Source organism: Heloderma suspectum, chromosome 12, assembly GCF_057233095.1.
Source record: "Heloderma suspectum isolate Gila_16-S chromosome 12, 16-S_ref, whole genome shotgun sequence".
NCBI lineage: Eukaryota > Metazoa > Chordata > Lepidosauria > Squamata > Helodermatidae > Heloderma > Heloderma suspectum.
Genome location: NC_139469.1, coordinates 28,966,382 through 28,981,235, shown reverse-complemented (window position 1 = coordinate 28,981,235; position 14,854 = coordinate 28,966,382).

Here is a 14,854-nt window from a genome sequence, read left to right as displayed (position 1 = left end):
ATTGAAAAAATGTTAATCATGTCTTATTAGAAGGCAGACAGGGTTAAATTGGTAAAATTTCAATTCACTTAGGCCTTATCTCTTGTCGAAATGAACCAGATGATTAATCCTTAATATTCTTCGGGGATACAGAGAACATCAGCAATTAAATTAACAACTACAAAGTTTATGCTCGGAGATTCAAAAAATGAAAGACAGAAACACTTTAATTTTTCACAAGTTGTTACCTTAATTATCTTCTTATTGCCTCTGTCTCTTCTCCCTCATTACAAAAACACACCCCTTAGTATTCACGGATCTCTTTAATTTGCTGCAGCTCTGCAACTATGTGGGAAATGTCATCCGAGCGGCAAAAGTCATAAATCTTACTTTGTGCATGCTCATTGAAAATAAATCGTTCTGCTGTGCCTAGCCCCAGTGTTCATACTGGAAAGTGCTGACAAATTTCCATTTCCCTACAAACAATCAGTAACGTCTCTCAAATATGGGAGCAGACAATGCTTTTTTCTCCATCTCCCAGCATGTAAAGACAGTTTTGGTATGCAAGGGCCAACCGGCCCACCCATAGGGAAAAGGGAGCGGTTGCCCTCAGCTCAGCCCAGCTTTTGGGACAGTGCTGACCATCTTTCTATCCACTGGGTCTTCCACATCCCTTTTGCTAAGTGTGGAAGAAACGGGAATGTTGGTCGGACAGGGGCAAGACACTGAAATGTTTAACTGTAAGCAAGCAATTTGTCTGACTTCCAAAAACAATATTACACTATAGTAGTATGTTATGCCAAATAATATTAATCTGTTCAATTTAATAATCAGATTACATTATGGCATCTAAATATTAAAAATTAATATTCATTAGTTAGACATAAAATAAGGTAGACGTCAAGTATTTCTTGATAAAGAAGCAATGTGCACTTTTTGTTTCCCTGCCACTGTGCAAACCAAGAAAAAAGAGACAAAGACAAACCCAGAGCCTCAGCCAAATAATGTGATTAAAATTACAAAGCATTCATGTTGATTATCTCTAGGAGAGGAAACATTATTTGATATTTAAATAAAGGCTGGGAATAAAGGCAACAATTAAGACGCAGTGCTATAAGTATGCTTGAAATAATCTGCTGCAAATTGTACAGACTGGTGGATTATGCAACAGAATTTGCAAACACTCGTTATCAGTAATTGGCGCCCATGCAGGCGGCCCAATCCGCAACACCTGCACCCAAAGACAAAATATTGGCAGTGCTCCTAACTGGTCTCCCTGTATTTCTGCTTCATTTCCAGTGTAGGAAGCAGCCAGTATAAGTGTCTTATGAATACCAACCCAAGCAGCCAAGAAATGACACAAGCCTGAATTGTGAGCCTTTAAATCAGTGAGCTATGAGCCTTGGCGAATTGCGTGGGTGGCCCTCATTGGTGGCAGCAACAGGCAGCCCCTGATTCCAGGACCCAGGAACCGGCATGGGGCTTAAGGTGTGTAAATACACCTGGTATTAAACTGAGTTTAAGGAACTGTCCCCTTATGCATAAACCCCCGTGCCCCAGTTCTATATCACCCACCCGATTAGATGGCACCATGTGGGTGCTTCCAACCCCACACTCCTACTGGTAGGTAGGGATGGTGCAGGTGCCCAATTGAGTCCGCTCCTGCCCACAGCCCTGAGCCCCACTCACCGAGCCCCTGCCCCTGCTCACCCCTTGCCTGTGCTCGGCGAATGGCCTGCACTCATCCTCTCTGCCTCATCGAGCTTCGCAGTCACCATTTTTGGAGAAAAAAAATGGCAGTTGCAAAATGTGCAAATTTGCACACACTGTATTGTGTGCCTTTGCAAAAATGTGCATTTCACACATGACAATATGCACACTCGCAAAAATGTGCATTTTCACGCATACAAAAACATGCACATTTTTGCGGTTGCCATTTTATTGTCTTTTAAAATGGCGACCGCTGAGCTCAAGGAGGCTGCTGGGGTGAGTGTGGGCTGCTCACCAAGCATGGGAGGGGCTCGAGTGCAGTCCAGGGACCGGCGAGTGGGGCCAAGGGCCAGGTGGGCATCCAGAGGACCTGAACAGGGGTGAGTTTGCACATCCCTATTGGTAGGTGCTAAATGATGGCTGTCCCACAGGGAGGGAGGACCACAATGGAACAGGATTCAGTTTATCAAAAACGTATGTCTTCATTTCTATAGTGTGGCTTACAAGAGGAGTAAGAATAATGGCAAATGACAATCAAAGGCATATCAGAGAAGATATCAACAGGAAAAAAAAAATTATTTTTTCAGTCATAAAAACTAGAAATTTACTATTAAAAACAAAGTAAAACACCCTGTGAATTCATAATGCTGAATTGTGCCCCATGATCCATTGTATACTTTATCAGTGTTCCCACAAAATCATGATATAAACACGTGATTGCTTATCCCATGGGTTGGGTTGGCTTGCTCATGACATTCTCCACTCAATCACATGCATGCTCAATTGTCATGTTCATGGATGCAACAGACATGGAACTGATCTTCACCATGTGAAGCACATCAAAGGTATTTGGATCTATATTGCTGCTTTGGATGTCCCAAAGAAATGGCAAGAGTGGAAACTTCTTCTATTCCCATGTTTCCAAAGTGGTGACGCCACCATCTTTACTTTTTCAAATGGGGCCCAGAAGTGCGGGGAAAGGAAGCACAACTCATCCATGCTTCCTCTTTTGCTGCATTTCTTCCAGAACATCCATAGTGTATGATAGTATGTAATCTCTTAATGGTACAAACTGAATCCACACCTATAAAGTTGGGTGGCTGAACTGGTTCTCTGGAATAATTTTTTAGAGTAAGGGGTGGGCATTTGGAAGAAATCCAGAATATATATCCTTCACTATCAACAAAGGGGAGAAGTAAAAGATGAAGATAGCAAACTTTGTACATCAGTGGTGCAAACATGTGTGGGAAACTGAGAAGCTAGCTTGGAGGAGAGATGGAGACCATTGAGATGGGATATCCTGTTATCACTAGTGTATTCTGATGTCTCTGTGCCCACACCTTGCAGTGCCAGGAAGAAGAGGTGCTAATATTTAAGCTTAGCCACAAATCAAAGCCTATGACTTAGGAGTAAGAGAAGGAGGTGGACAGGGACACCCCATGCAGTGGGAAGAGTTTCTTGCTTTCTTTATCAACCCTAGAACAGGTCCAGTTTGGTAGGGGCCAGTGGATACTGAACCCTATTATACAGCCACGTCTGAAAAATGTGCACAGCACAGTAGAGCTAAAAACTAGTGCTGTGACGAATCCTCCCCCTATTTTCAGGAACTTTTCCTCTCCCTTCAAAAGAGGCTTTGTTTTTTCTGCCTCTTTTGCAGGGAGTGGGAGTGGGAGAAAGAGAGCTTCGGCTATTGGGTGGTATAGAAATGAAATGAATGAATGAATGAATGAATGAATGAATGAATGAATAAACTAACTAACTAACTAACTAACTAACTTCAGATAATTTTCTCCTTGGGGAGGAGGACAGGGTTTCCACATACCTTGTTTAAAGTGTCTGCGATTCTTGAGGGGTCTTCTTTCTTTTATTTTCTTTTTAAATACCCCTGCACTTGCAGGAGCCCAGGACTCTTCCCCAGCTGGGAGTTCTTCCAGAATGCCTATTGGAGAGGGCAAGATCACATGGTCTCCTGGGAGTTCAGAAAGAACTGTTGGGCTGGAGAAGAGTCCTGGGCTCCTGCAAGCGCAGGGGGTGTTTAAAAAAGAAAGAAAAAGACTCCTAAAGAATTGCCTACACTTAAAATGTGGAAACCCTGTCCCCCTCCCCAAACAAAAAAATCTCTAAAATTCTCACCTCTCCCAGCCTCTTTTGCCAGAGTTTTCATTTTGCCCCCCCTTCTGAAAATGGAAGAATCACAGCAGCACACTACTAAAAACCAAGGGTGGTGATGCATCATATTGGCACTGACACTGGATTCAAACTACTCAAGTTTTAACATATAATGTCCTTTCCCTGGAGGATGCCCATGTGACCATTGATTAACCAACCAATATTGATCTGCAATCAAATGGTGTGTGTGTGTGAGAGAGAGAAAGAGAGAGAGAGAGAGAGAGAGAGAGAGAGAGAGAGAGAGAGAGTTATCCATAAATTTCATCTGGCTCTTTTCTGAAGCAAGAAAATGCATTACCACCCCCACTTTGACTGACCACAATTTTTATTATCACTATTGAATTTGCAGGGAAGTCAGTTTTATACAGCATAACAAACTGCCAAGTGCTAAAGTGGTTTCCTCTATTACTGAGGTCCATGTATTAGATTTAGTGAAGTGCAATATCGGACTTCAGATATTGCATGGTGGAGAATCAAATGTCGCTGTGCTTAATGTTGTCAACCTGACAAAGACACTGACCGATTAAGTAGCAGGCATTTATTCAGATGTGGAACTGGGTTTGGGCTTGTCTTGCTGTTTTTCTGGTTCACATGCATGCATACCAACCTAGTTCTATGTGCAGGGGGGCTTTACATGCTCAAACAGCAGCCCCTGCATCTAACACTGCAGCCTCCATGCCATGTGGCAAAATGCTTTTGAAGCTGCAAGGGACTCTTTATGGTAGTGCATGATCTAGCATGGTGGAGTGTACTTTGCTATTCAAAAATCCCAACTGATACATCCAAGACAGATTTTACATGCTGTTGGCTGGGGATGGTGTGGTGTGTCTGATTGGGTCCAGGAATCTGGTGGACTTTCTGTCAGGGTTGTATCTGAGCCCATAGAGTCCCAAGGCAGCTCTGATTCTGAAGAGGAGATACAATTCGTGGGGGAGAAACACTCTCAGACTTCAGAGGCGCAGCTGGAGGGGGAGCCCCCCCCCCGCTCACATCCCTGGGAGCGACAGTGACCCAGGCATGGAAAGGGAGGGACAACTTGAGCTTTTAGTCACAAGGCGCAGGCACAGGCACAAGTAAGAGATTGCAGGAGCCGAGCTTAGGCACTCAGCCCGATTGGCTCGATGTCAACAGCTGCGCCCAGAAGCATCACAGGAGAGGGGGAGATCTTCCCCTCCCACCCCTTAAGTTCAGAGAATTGCCCTGTTTTCCCCAAATGGAGATCAACTGACTTCCTAACCCTTAGAAACCCCTAGTAGGCTTTTCCTTTATATTTCCCCTGAGTCTCAGGCAATTAGCATCTGTACGCTTCATTAGGATGAATGGAATTAAAGCCTTGGAAAGCAGCCCTTTTGTCTGAGCGTTGATTCTGGCTATTGGAGGATTCAGTAGGCAACAGGGGCATCTTGACACTTCCCCTGACCCCCCAAGCCATGCTCACTGAGCCCCTGCCCCCTCCCCCGCAATACAATGTGAGCCACCAGCACTCACCTTAGGACCCATCCGCGAGTGCTGTGAGTGCATTTTGAGAAAATAAAAATAAAAAATGCGTATATGCACACATCGAGTTGTACGCAAAATTATGCCACAAATTGCTCATATATGCAAGATTACACGAGTAAATGGTCCATTTTTATGGGTGATCAACAGCACTATTTTGTGTACAGCTAGATGCAGTGGCTTAGTGGTTATGACACTGAACTGCAGACCAGAAGGTCGGCAGGACAGCAGTTCGAGACCCAAGTGCCGCGTGACCGAGTGAGCTCCCATCTTCAGTCCCAACTCCTGCCAACCTAGCAGTTTGAAAGCAAGACATTGCAAGTAGATAAATAGGTGCCGCTTTGGCGGGAAAGGTAACGGCATTCCGTGCACCTCAGTGTTCAGTCATGCCGGCCACATGACCACGGAAGCGTCTTCGGACAGCGCTGGCTCTTCAGCTTAGAGATGGAGATGAGCACCACCCCCTAGATTCGAACACGACTGGCTGGGGACATCTTTAACTTTTTACCTTTAGATATGTGCATATACACGATCGCCATTTTTTTTGCAAAATGGCGAACACAGTGCTGGAAGACAGGTCTCGGGTGAGTGCAGGGGGCTCAGCGAGTGGCAGGGAGCTTGAGTATGGGCCCAGAGGAGTGAGCGGGGGCAGTGACTCGTTGGGAGCCTGGAGAACCCGGACAGGGGGGACTTCTGTCCATCCCTACCATTGGCATACAAGAGTGAAAGATGATTTTCAAGACACTTCTATCCATTAAAAAAAAAAAAAAGTTGGTGGCTGTACAGGGAGTTGTATTACCCTTCCTGTAATGCTTGTCTCACCTAGGAACAGAAATATTCTACCTGAACCATATTTATAGACCCCCAACTACACGGGTGTGATTATTAGGGATGTGCAAATCAACAAAACTTAACCTTGTTGAGGTTCTATCCACCTCAAAGCTAATTCCAGCTTTTGTCTGTATCAGATTGCAAACCTGGGCCAAGGGTGGGGGGATGTTTTCTGAATGGACATCCATACATATTTTCATGTGATTTTCCCCATTTTTTTCCAAATGCACATATGTTTCTCCCATTGACTAAAGCATAGTTGTGCATCCAGGTCTGCTTTCAGTTCCAGGAAGTGCAAGTTGGATAAATGTTATCCATTAAAAAAAAATGATTTGAAATGAATTTTTCACCCATCCCTAGTGGTGACGTTTTAAACCAGGAAAAAGCATGATGTGTGAATGGGTATTAATTGCAGGAGGGAATTGAGACATGATTACTAAAGTGCTTTAAGATGTATATGTGTGATTTTAGCTCACAAGAGAAGTCAAAATCCCACAGGACTCTTCCAAGAAACCAGACACATCTCCTGTAGGACATCTTGAATAGCAACTAGTTGGATGTCTGTGTGTGTATGCTTATCAAATTTGCAGATGACACAAAATTGGGCAGGATAGCTAATACCTTGGAAAACAGAAACAAAATTCAAAGTGATCTTGATAGACTGGAGCGCTGGGCAGAAAACAACAGAATGAAATTTAATAGGGATAAATACCAAGTACCACCTAGGAAAAAGAAACCAAAGGCACAGTTACAAGATGGGGGTTACATGGCTCAACAACACTACAAACGAGAAGGATCTTGGAATTGTTGTCGATCACAAGCTGAATACAAGCCAACGATGCGATGTGGCTGCAAAAAAGGCAAATGCTCTTTTGGGCTGCATTAATAGAAGCATAGCTTCCAAATCCCGGGAAGTACTAGTTCCCCTCTACTCATCTTGAGTACTGTGACAGTTCTGGGCACCACACTTTAAGAAGGATGCAGACAAACTGGAGAGGGTTCAGAGGAGGGCAACAAAGATGATTAGGGGACTGGAAACAAAGCCCTATAAGGAGAGACTGAAAGTACTGGGCCTTAAGAAGATAAGACTGAGGGGAGATAGGATAGCGCTCCTCAAGTACTTGAAAGGTTGTCCCAGAGAGGAAGGCCAGGATCTCTTCTTGATCATCCCAGAGGGCAGGACACGGAATAATGGGCTCAAGTGACAGGAAGCCAGATTCCCACTGAACATCAGGAAAAACTTCCTGACTGTTAGAGCAATACGACCATGGAACCAATTGCCTAGGGAGGTGGTGGGCTCTCCCACACTGGAGGCATTCAAGGCAAGGCTGGACAGCCACCTGTCAGGGATGCTCTGACATGGATTCCTGCACTGAGCAGGGGGTTGGACTTGGTGGTCTTATAGGCCCTTTCCAACCCTACTATTCTATGATTCTATGATAGACAGACAGACAGACAGACAGACAGACAGACATCACCAGTGATCACAGTTAAGCAAAGAGCTGGTTACACTTAAGCCTTTTTATTCAGTGAACCTAATTACACATTATCATATTCTCGATCAGGAGGACCCATGTTTTATCCATTTCTTTTCAAAATATCAAAGGAACAGCATCAGAAAGAAACAGATAAAATGGTAGAAGGGAGAATGTCAGGAATGAATCTGAGCTTCTAGAGATAGTTAGTAGCTCAGACTCAGAATGGGAACAGCCAGAACAACGGGAGGCTCCCTCCCTAGTGAGCTCAGATATGGCAAGGCCTTCTTCTCAAGACTTTGGCACACATATGGCTTGGCCTGAACCCCCCCCCCCGAGAGAACCCAGGTCTTGGGGGAGGAGGAGAGTGACGGGCGTGACTTGAGGGATGCTAGGGTCCATCACAGAGTGAAGCGGGAAAAGCTAGAGTTGGAGCTCAGACTCTCCTCCAGGTTGGCTATGCGTGACAGCCTATGGGGGGGGGAAATGTAAGGGAGGGGCATCCCCCCTAAGCTAGTCTGGCCAGGACTCTTGTTCAAACTGCCAGCAACTTCTCTAACTTCCACTTCAGCTCCTCTATTGGTATTCGTAATTGTGTGGAGTAGCTGTTTCCTTTGTAGCCTGAGAGTTTCCTAGCATTTGCATCTCTAAAGAACCTGGTGGTTAACTAATAAAGTAGTGAGCCTGAAGCCTGGTATCTTGCAGTGTGTTGATTGTGAAGAGGGAGAGGATGAAGGAACTTGACAGAGAACTACACATCAGCACATATGCACTTTTGGCTAATGTTTTGGCACTGTTTTTCAAGGGAGAAACCAGCAAAAACTTCCTAACGGGCTGTACTATTTCCCAACACTTTCTCTTCCTTGTATCCAAAGTAGTCCAGTCCTGGTGAAATGGTGCTCATGGGCAGGTTGGGAGGATGCGAGTATAGAAAGTGTTTTGGGATGGAGGGAAAGGAGGGGGAGGAATTCTTGTATTTTGGATTGCAGAATACAAAAGCAATTTTAGGTAGGGATCTCAGAGGAATCCATCTGGGGGGTGAAGTTTGCTGAGGTTTCAGCAGCTTGGCCCCCAGACTCTGTCTTGCTTAGCTGCGAGCTGGCCCAACTCTATCTGTATCGAGCCAGAGCAGCTCACAGATTTTCCAGTTTTTCTTTTTCTTAAATTGTCTTTTATGCAAATTATGGCTGACATTTGCATGAACGGCCATTTTTATTATTATTGATTGATTAAATTTATATCTTGGTGTGGTTTTTTTTCTTCCTCCAAGGAACGCAACGGGGCATATGCAGTCCCCCTCCTCTCCATTTTATCCTCACAACAACCCTGTGAGGTAGGTTAGGCTGAGAGTCTGTGACTGGCCCAAAGTCACTCAGTGAGCTTCCATGGCCAAGTGGGGAGTAGAACTTGGATCTCCTAGCTCACAATCCAGCACTCTAGCCGATACACCACACTGGCTCTCATGTTAAGGGGGAGAAAACCAAGAGAGATCCCAGATTTCGGGAAAAAGCTCATGGCTTGGCTCACAAATGCAAGCTGAGCCAGAGGCTCCAGGGAAATCCGGGGAGCCCCCAATGGGTCAGATTTCCCCATGATGACCATCCCTAATTGTAAGCTGTTCTTTCAGGACCCTAGACAGAGCTCTAGAAGTAGATTAATCACTAGTTCAGACTAGGGATGCCGTGAGCGCCCGGATTAGTCTGGGAGGCCAGAGATATCCCCTATGCCTGTCCCCCGTTCCCCCGCTTGCCAAACTCCAGGGCACTGGAGCTCCGTAAGTGACCAGGAACAGCTCAGACTTGGCTGTCTGATCAGCAGTCCTTGGCAGCTGACCAGGTAGGAGGAAGAGGAGGAGGTGGCACCCCATCACAGGCACCCTCCCAGATGCTCCCCACACGCACCCCGCCCCATCCAGCGAGCACCAGCCATTTCATAGAACCATAGCATCATAGGGTTGGAAGGGGCCTAGAAAACCATCGAGTCCAACCCCCTGCTCAGTGCAGGAAGCCTGATTCCCAGGTGGTCTCCCATCCAAGTACTAACCAGGGCTGACCCTGCTTAGCTTCCGAGAAAAGATGAGATCAGGCGCATCCGGCCCTTTGCTTGTGTTATTTTGCTGACTTTTTTTTTTAAGGGGAAAAAGGGAGCAAAAAGAAACAGTGCATATTTAAATTTGCACATTTTTAAGCTCCCTGTTTTCTTAAAAAAAAAAAAAAAAGGCAGCAGAATTGCGGGTGCTTGCCGGACAGGGCCAAGGTGAGTGCAGGTGACTTGCCGAGCTCCTGGGGGCTCGAGCGCAGGTCGGGGTGTGTGTGAGTGGGGCGGGGCTTCAGCAGGCATCTGGAGAACCCAAGCAGGGGTGGGTTCACACATCCCTAGTTCAGGCAAAAGATCAGCCTCTCAATGGCCATTTTATGCTCCCTGGGACTGATGCTCCTTGCAAGTTTGTTCTACCCCATTGCTGAGAACTGCACAGCTTGAACAAGACAGTTCTCTGTCACCTCTCTATGCTTCCTCCACTGGTGAGCTAGCAGTGTGGAGTGCAAAGCTCTTGGAGGTAGGGTTGTCTGAAAAAAAAAATTCTGTTCGTATTTGTATTTTATAGAGGTCGTCTGTGTGGGTGGCTTCTTCAGGGAAGCCTAAGTGGCAGAGCATGATTCTTCTCATACAAAAGGTCCCAAGGATTTTCGGTTGATAAAATGAGTTCTGGTATAATGCTGGTGTGAATCCCACCCAGTCAATTCATGAAAATCTTCACCCCCTCCCAACAAAATATACAGTCATTTTGCTGCCTCTTCCAGGCACAGGGTGGAATTTTATGAACTGGGGGGATTTGGTGGTGTTGTCATTAATAATTAATGTTAAAAGGTGGCTGAAGGTTGTTCTTTTTTTTAAGTTAAAAAAAATACTCATGCTGCTATCAGGTTCCTGGTTGACCCAAGGCAAGGGAGACCTCTTTGGAGGAGGAGGTCTTTGATCCCTCAGCAAGCCTTATTCCCACAGGAGGCATGGGGCAACCTGATGAGTCCTGTTGCAAGGATGCTCATCTGAAGTCCCCCCCCAAATCCCTTTGACTGCAGCCTTGCTGTGGTCCTTGACTCTCCTCCCTCAGCCCATGGCTCTCCAGATCACGGTCCAGCATCAGGTAGGGATGTATGGACTGTGTAAAATCCACTTCATCTGTGATTCACAGATGGTCAGGCACCTTTTATTCCATTGTCCGCTCACAGACAGATGCAAATGTGTGTGTGTGTGTGTGTGTGTGTATGTAGAAAAATATGTAAATAATTAGGCATTATTAGGGAAATAATTAGGATCACTCTGTAAGTTAAATAGTTGCGCACAAGAAGAAGAAGAAAATGACAAAAGAATCTACAGAATTCAAATGTACAAAATTCTTTGTTTTGCTAATCCTTAACTAAGCATCCTTCAAGTCTGGCTGCTCCATCCACAGAGGAAAGCAGCTTAATGAATCATTTAATTGCAGGTATGTTGGCATCCCTCCAGACAATATATATCACTTTCCTTAATGCACATGATTTGAGCTCCTTTTGGAAAGCAATTTTCAGCTTGTAATAGTGAGTGAATTACATATATGGTATAAATTTAGATGGGAAACAGGTACGGTCTTTCTATAGTGAACACCAAAACAAAATCTACATCTTGGGTATTTCCATCAACAAATCTATCTACTGCTAGGAACAATCTTTTGATGGAGAGGAGTTCTTAGTAAGTCCAGACACGCTATGCGGGAGTGAGGGACTGAGGATACTTTTGTGCACATTTTTAAGCAAACTGACACATCTCTAGAAAAGACACAAATGAACTGAAAGGGTCAAAGCTGTCATAAACAGTGTATGCACAGTGCACAAAACATACAAAAACTTAGAATCCAATAACTGAACCAAGAGGGGTACCTAATGCATTTCCGAAATAAAACCAGGTAATTCTGAATTCCAAAACTGAGAAGGAAATTCAAGGGGCAATTTTGAAAGCATCCCTGAGCTGGCCTTGTTTGATAGGTGTTCCTCATTTTCAAATGCTGGCACTCCTCCTTCCCCCCAGTTAAGAAGTGAAAGAAATGGCAATGAGGAAATTTCAGAGGGTGGGAACACAACGGCCTGTGAGCAGCCATTACAAAAACTGTGTGTGTGTTGCATGTGTGTGTGGGGGATACACTGGAGTGGGTGGGGATGCATTCTGTCAGCCCCCCTGAAAAAATACCCTGCTCTATTTGCACCAAAATATTTGTCTGTGAACATGCCGTGCAGTTCTAATGGGAGGGATTGCAGCTGGTAGGCATTGTAGATAGTGCAAACAAATTGCCAATTTCTGCTCCATGTTCCTTTTGCATATGCTCTCTCCTAAGTCCATTTGGTTCTATTTTCAACCTATTTTCTTTCCAAATTCCCATTTCTAAACATATTTGCTCTTAGAGCAAGCATTTCTATATGCAATCTCTCTCAAATACTTATTTTAAGAATGGCATTGGAATGTTTGGGAAGTACAGACACTGGTAGACAACAACAGCAACAACAAGTCCAATCTGCCCATTCATACAAGGTCATTTCATATCACAAGACAAGAGAAGAAAGACAGAATTTCTGAAGCATCCTTAAGTGTAGATGGATGGATTGCCCCACTTGACTTATATGGTATCCTGCTGGATCCATTCCAGATCCAGCACAAATGTCTTGTGCTTAAAATCCAGACCCTCCATGGCCATTCCCTCCCTTATATCTCTACCCTTCTATTCTAATACAGCATGACCACCACTCCTCCAGCAATACCACATGAGCTTAGGGCTGGGGGAGAAATTCATTCAAAGCATAGTGGTTCAACTGCTGCACCACTGTGCAAAATGAAAGTTGGCTACCTTTTGAAAGTCACACTTCTCCAAATTTTGTAATGTAGTTATCCAGTCATATCCATCCATACATATGAAAATGCATACAGTAGGGTAAATAATTTCAGAAATGTGTTAGATTAGGAAAATGGGTTGGTAAAAATGTGTATAGGGTAGGGATGTCAGAGAATTCTGCCACAGATCTTGGTGAGGCCGAATGCCAGTGCATTCGGCCCCCTGAAATCCATGGCAGAATGAAGCCCCCCACCCCCCCACCCGGCGAAAGGCGCACGAAACAGAGCACTTACCTGCTGCCGTTCACGCTGCTTTGCGAATGGCAGCCATTTGCATCCCTGCGGAGGCCGTGATAGGCTACATAAGTATTTACGTAGCCTATCATGGCAAAAAAAAGAAAAGTAAGGGAAAGCAAATGGCGGCGGCTACACCAGCGCCATTTGCGTTCCTTTTTTTTTTGCCGTGATAGGCTACATAAATATTTATGTAGCCTATTACGGCAAAAGACAGGGGCGCAAATGGTGGCCACCATGCCATTTGTGCCCGTCTTTTGCCATAATAGGCTATGTAAATATTTACGTAGCCTATCACGGCAAAAAAAAGGGGATGCAAATGGTGCTGCCATAGCCGCCGCCATTTGCGTTCACTTTTTTTTTTGCTGTGATAGGCTACGTAAATACTTACATAGCCTATCACGGCAAAATACAGAGACGCAAATGGCGGCGGCTACAGCGGCAGCCATTTGCGGCCCTGTGCAGGCTGCCCAGCAGCCGGATGTCCAGCTGCAGGCGGCCCTGGCCGGCAGTTCCACAGAGTTACCATGGAGCAGAGCCGGCCAGGGAGAATTTTGGGGGGAGGGATGGAGTGCCTCACCCCCACCGTGAATTTCACCCTTCGAAAAGGTAAGTGACTTTCGTACATCTCTAGTATAGGGATGGGCAGATTCCCTACCTTCCGGTCCGTGGGGAATCCGCCCGTGGGGAGGAGGCAATCCATTCCTCCCCCTTGAATCCTCTTCAGCCGGCTCCATTCCACGGCAATTCCGCGGAGCCGCTGGCCAGCTCTGAAGTGCCAGCAATACGGCCGCAATGCCGTATTGCTGGTTGAAGGGGACTGACTTTTACAGCTGCATTTACCTTAAACTACAGCCTTTATGGCCACAAATGGCATCCTGGATGTAGGGATGTCAAAGAATTCCACTACGGATCTCAGTGAAGCCGAATGCCAGTGCATTCACCCCCCTGAAATCTGTGGCAGAACCAAGCCCCCCGTCCCACCACCCCATGAAAGGCGCTTGAAACGGAGCACTTATCTGGTGCCGTTTGCGCTGCTTTGCGAATGGCGGCCACGTCTGCAGCCACCATTCGCTTCCCCATTTAGGCCATGATAGGCTAGGTAAATACTTAACATAGCCTATCACGGCTAACGCAGGGACACCATTTGCGCCCCTGTGGAGGCCGTGATAGGCTACGTAAATATTTACGTAGCCTATCACGGTAAAAAAACATGAATGCAAATGGCGGCCGCCGTAGCCTCCGCCATTTGTGTCCGCAGGCTCCAGATGCCTGCAAATGCACCTGGCCGGTGGCTCCATGGAGTTGCTGCAGAGCAGAGTCGGCTGGGTTAGGATTTCGGGGGGAGGTGCAGAGCGCCTCCCCCCCACCGCGAATCACCCCTGTGAAAAGGTAAGTGATTTTCATACATCCCTACCTGGATGCCATTTGCATCCGCAGTCAGTCCCGTTCAGCCAGTGATGTGGCATGGTGGCCATATCGCTGCTGGCAATCTGGAGCCGGAGGATCCAGCCAAACAGAATCCCGTGTGGAGGCGGAGGTAAGTGTTTCATTCTACCACGGACCCCAGGGGCTGGATTCTTTAGACTCCGGCCTCATTGGAGTCCGTGGCAGAATTCTCTGCCATCCCTAAATGTGTATATTAGGCAAAATGCATGTATTTGGAGAAATGTGTACCAAAATGGTTAAGAACTCCCATGCAAACTTTTAAAAAAAGTATCAGTGTTCAGGATGAAGCTATGTTAAGAGTGAAGAAATTCTCAAGTTCAAATATTAAGTCTGGTGAACCAAACTTAATATTGGAAAAATGAGAAATTGAGATAAATTAAAACTGAAAGATTTGGCCATCCCTACCTGAACTATCCAAATGTTCCCTGCTTCCTTAAAACTTGTTGCCATTGCAATTGTATGTTTTGAACCATATGCTTGGAACTGCCTCCCATACCATAACCTGTATGATGTCACCTCGCTTGCTTCCTTCAAATCCCTCCTCAAAATCCATCTGGTCCATTAGGCACTTCACTTGTCACTCTAATGCC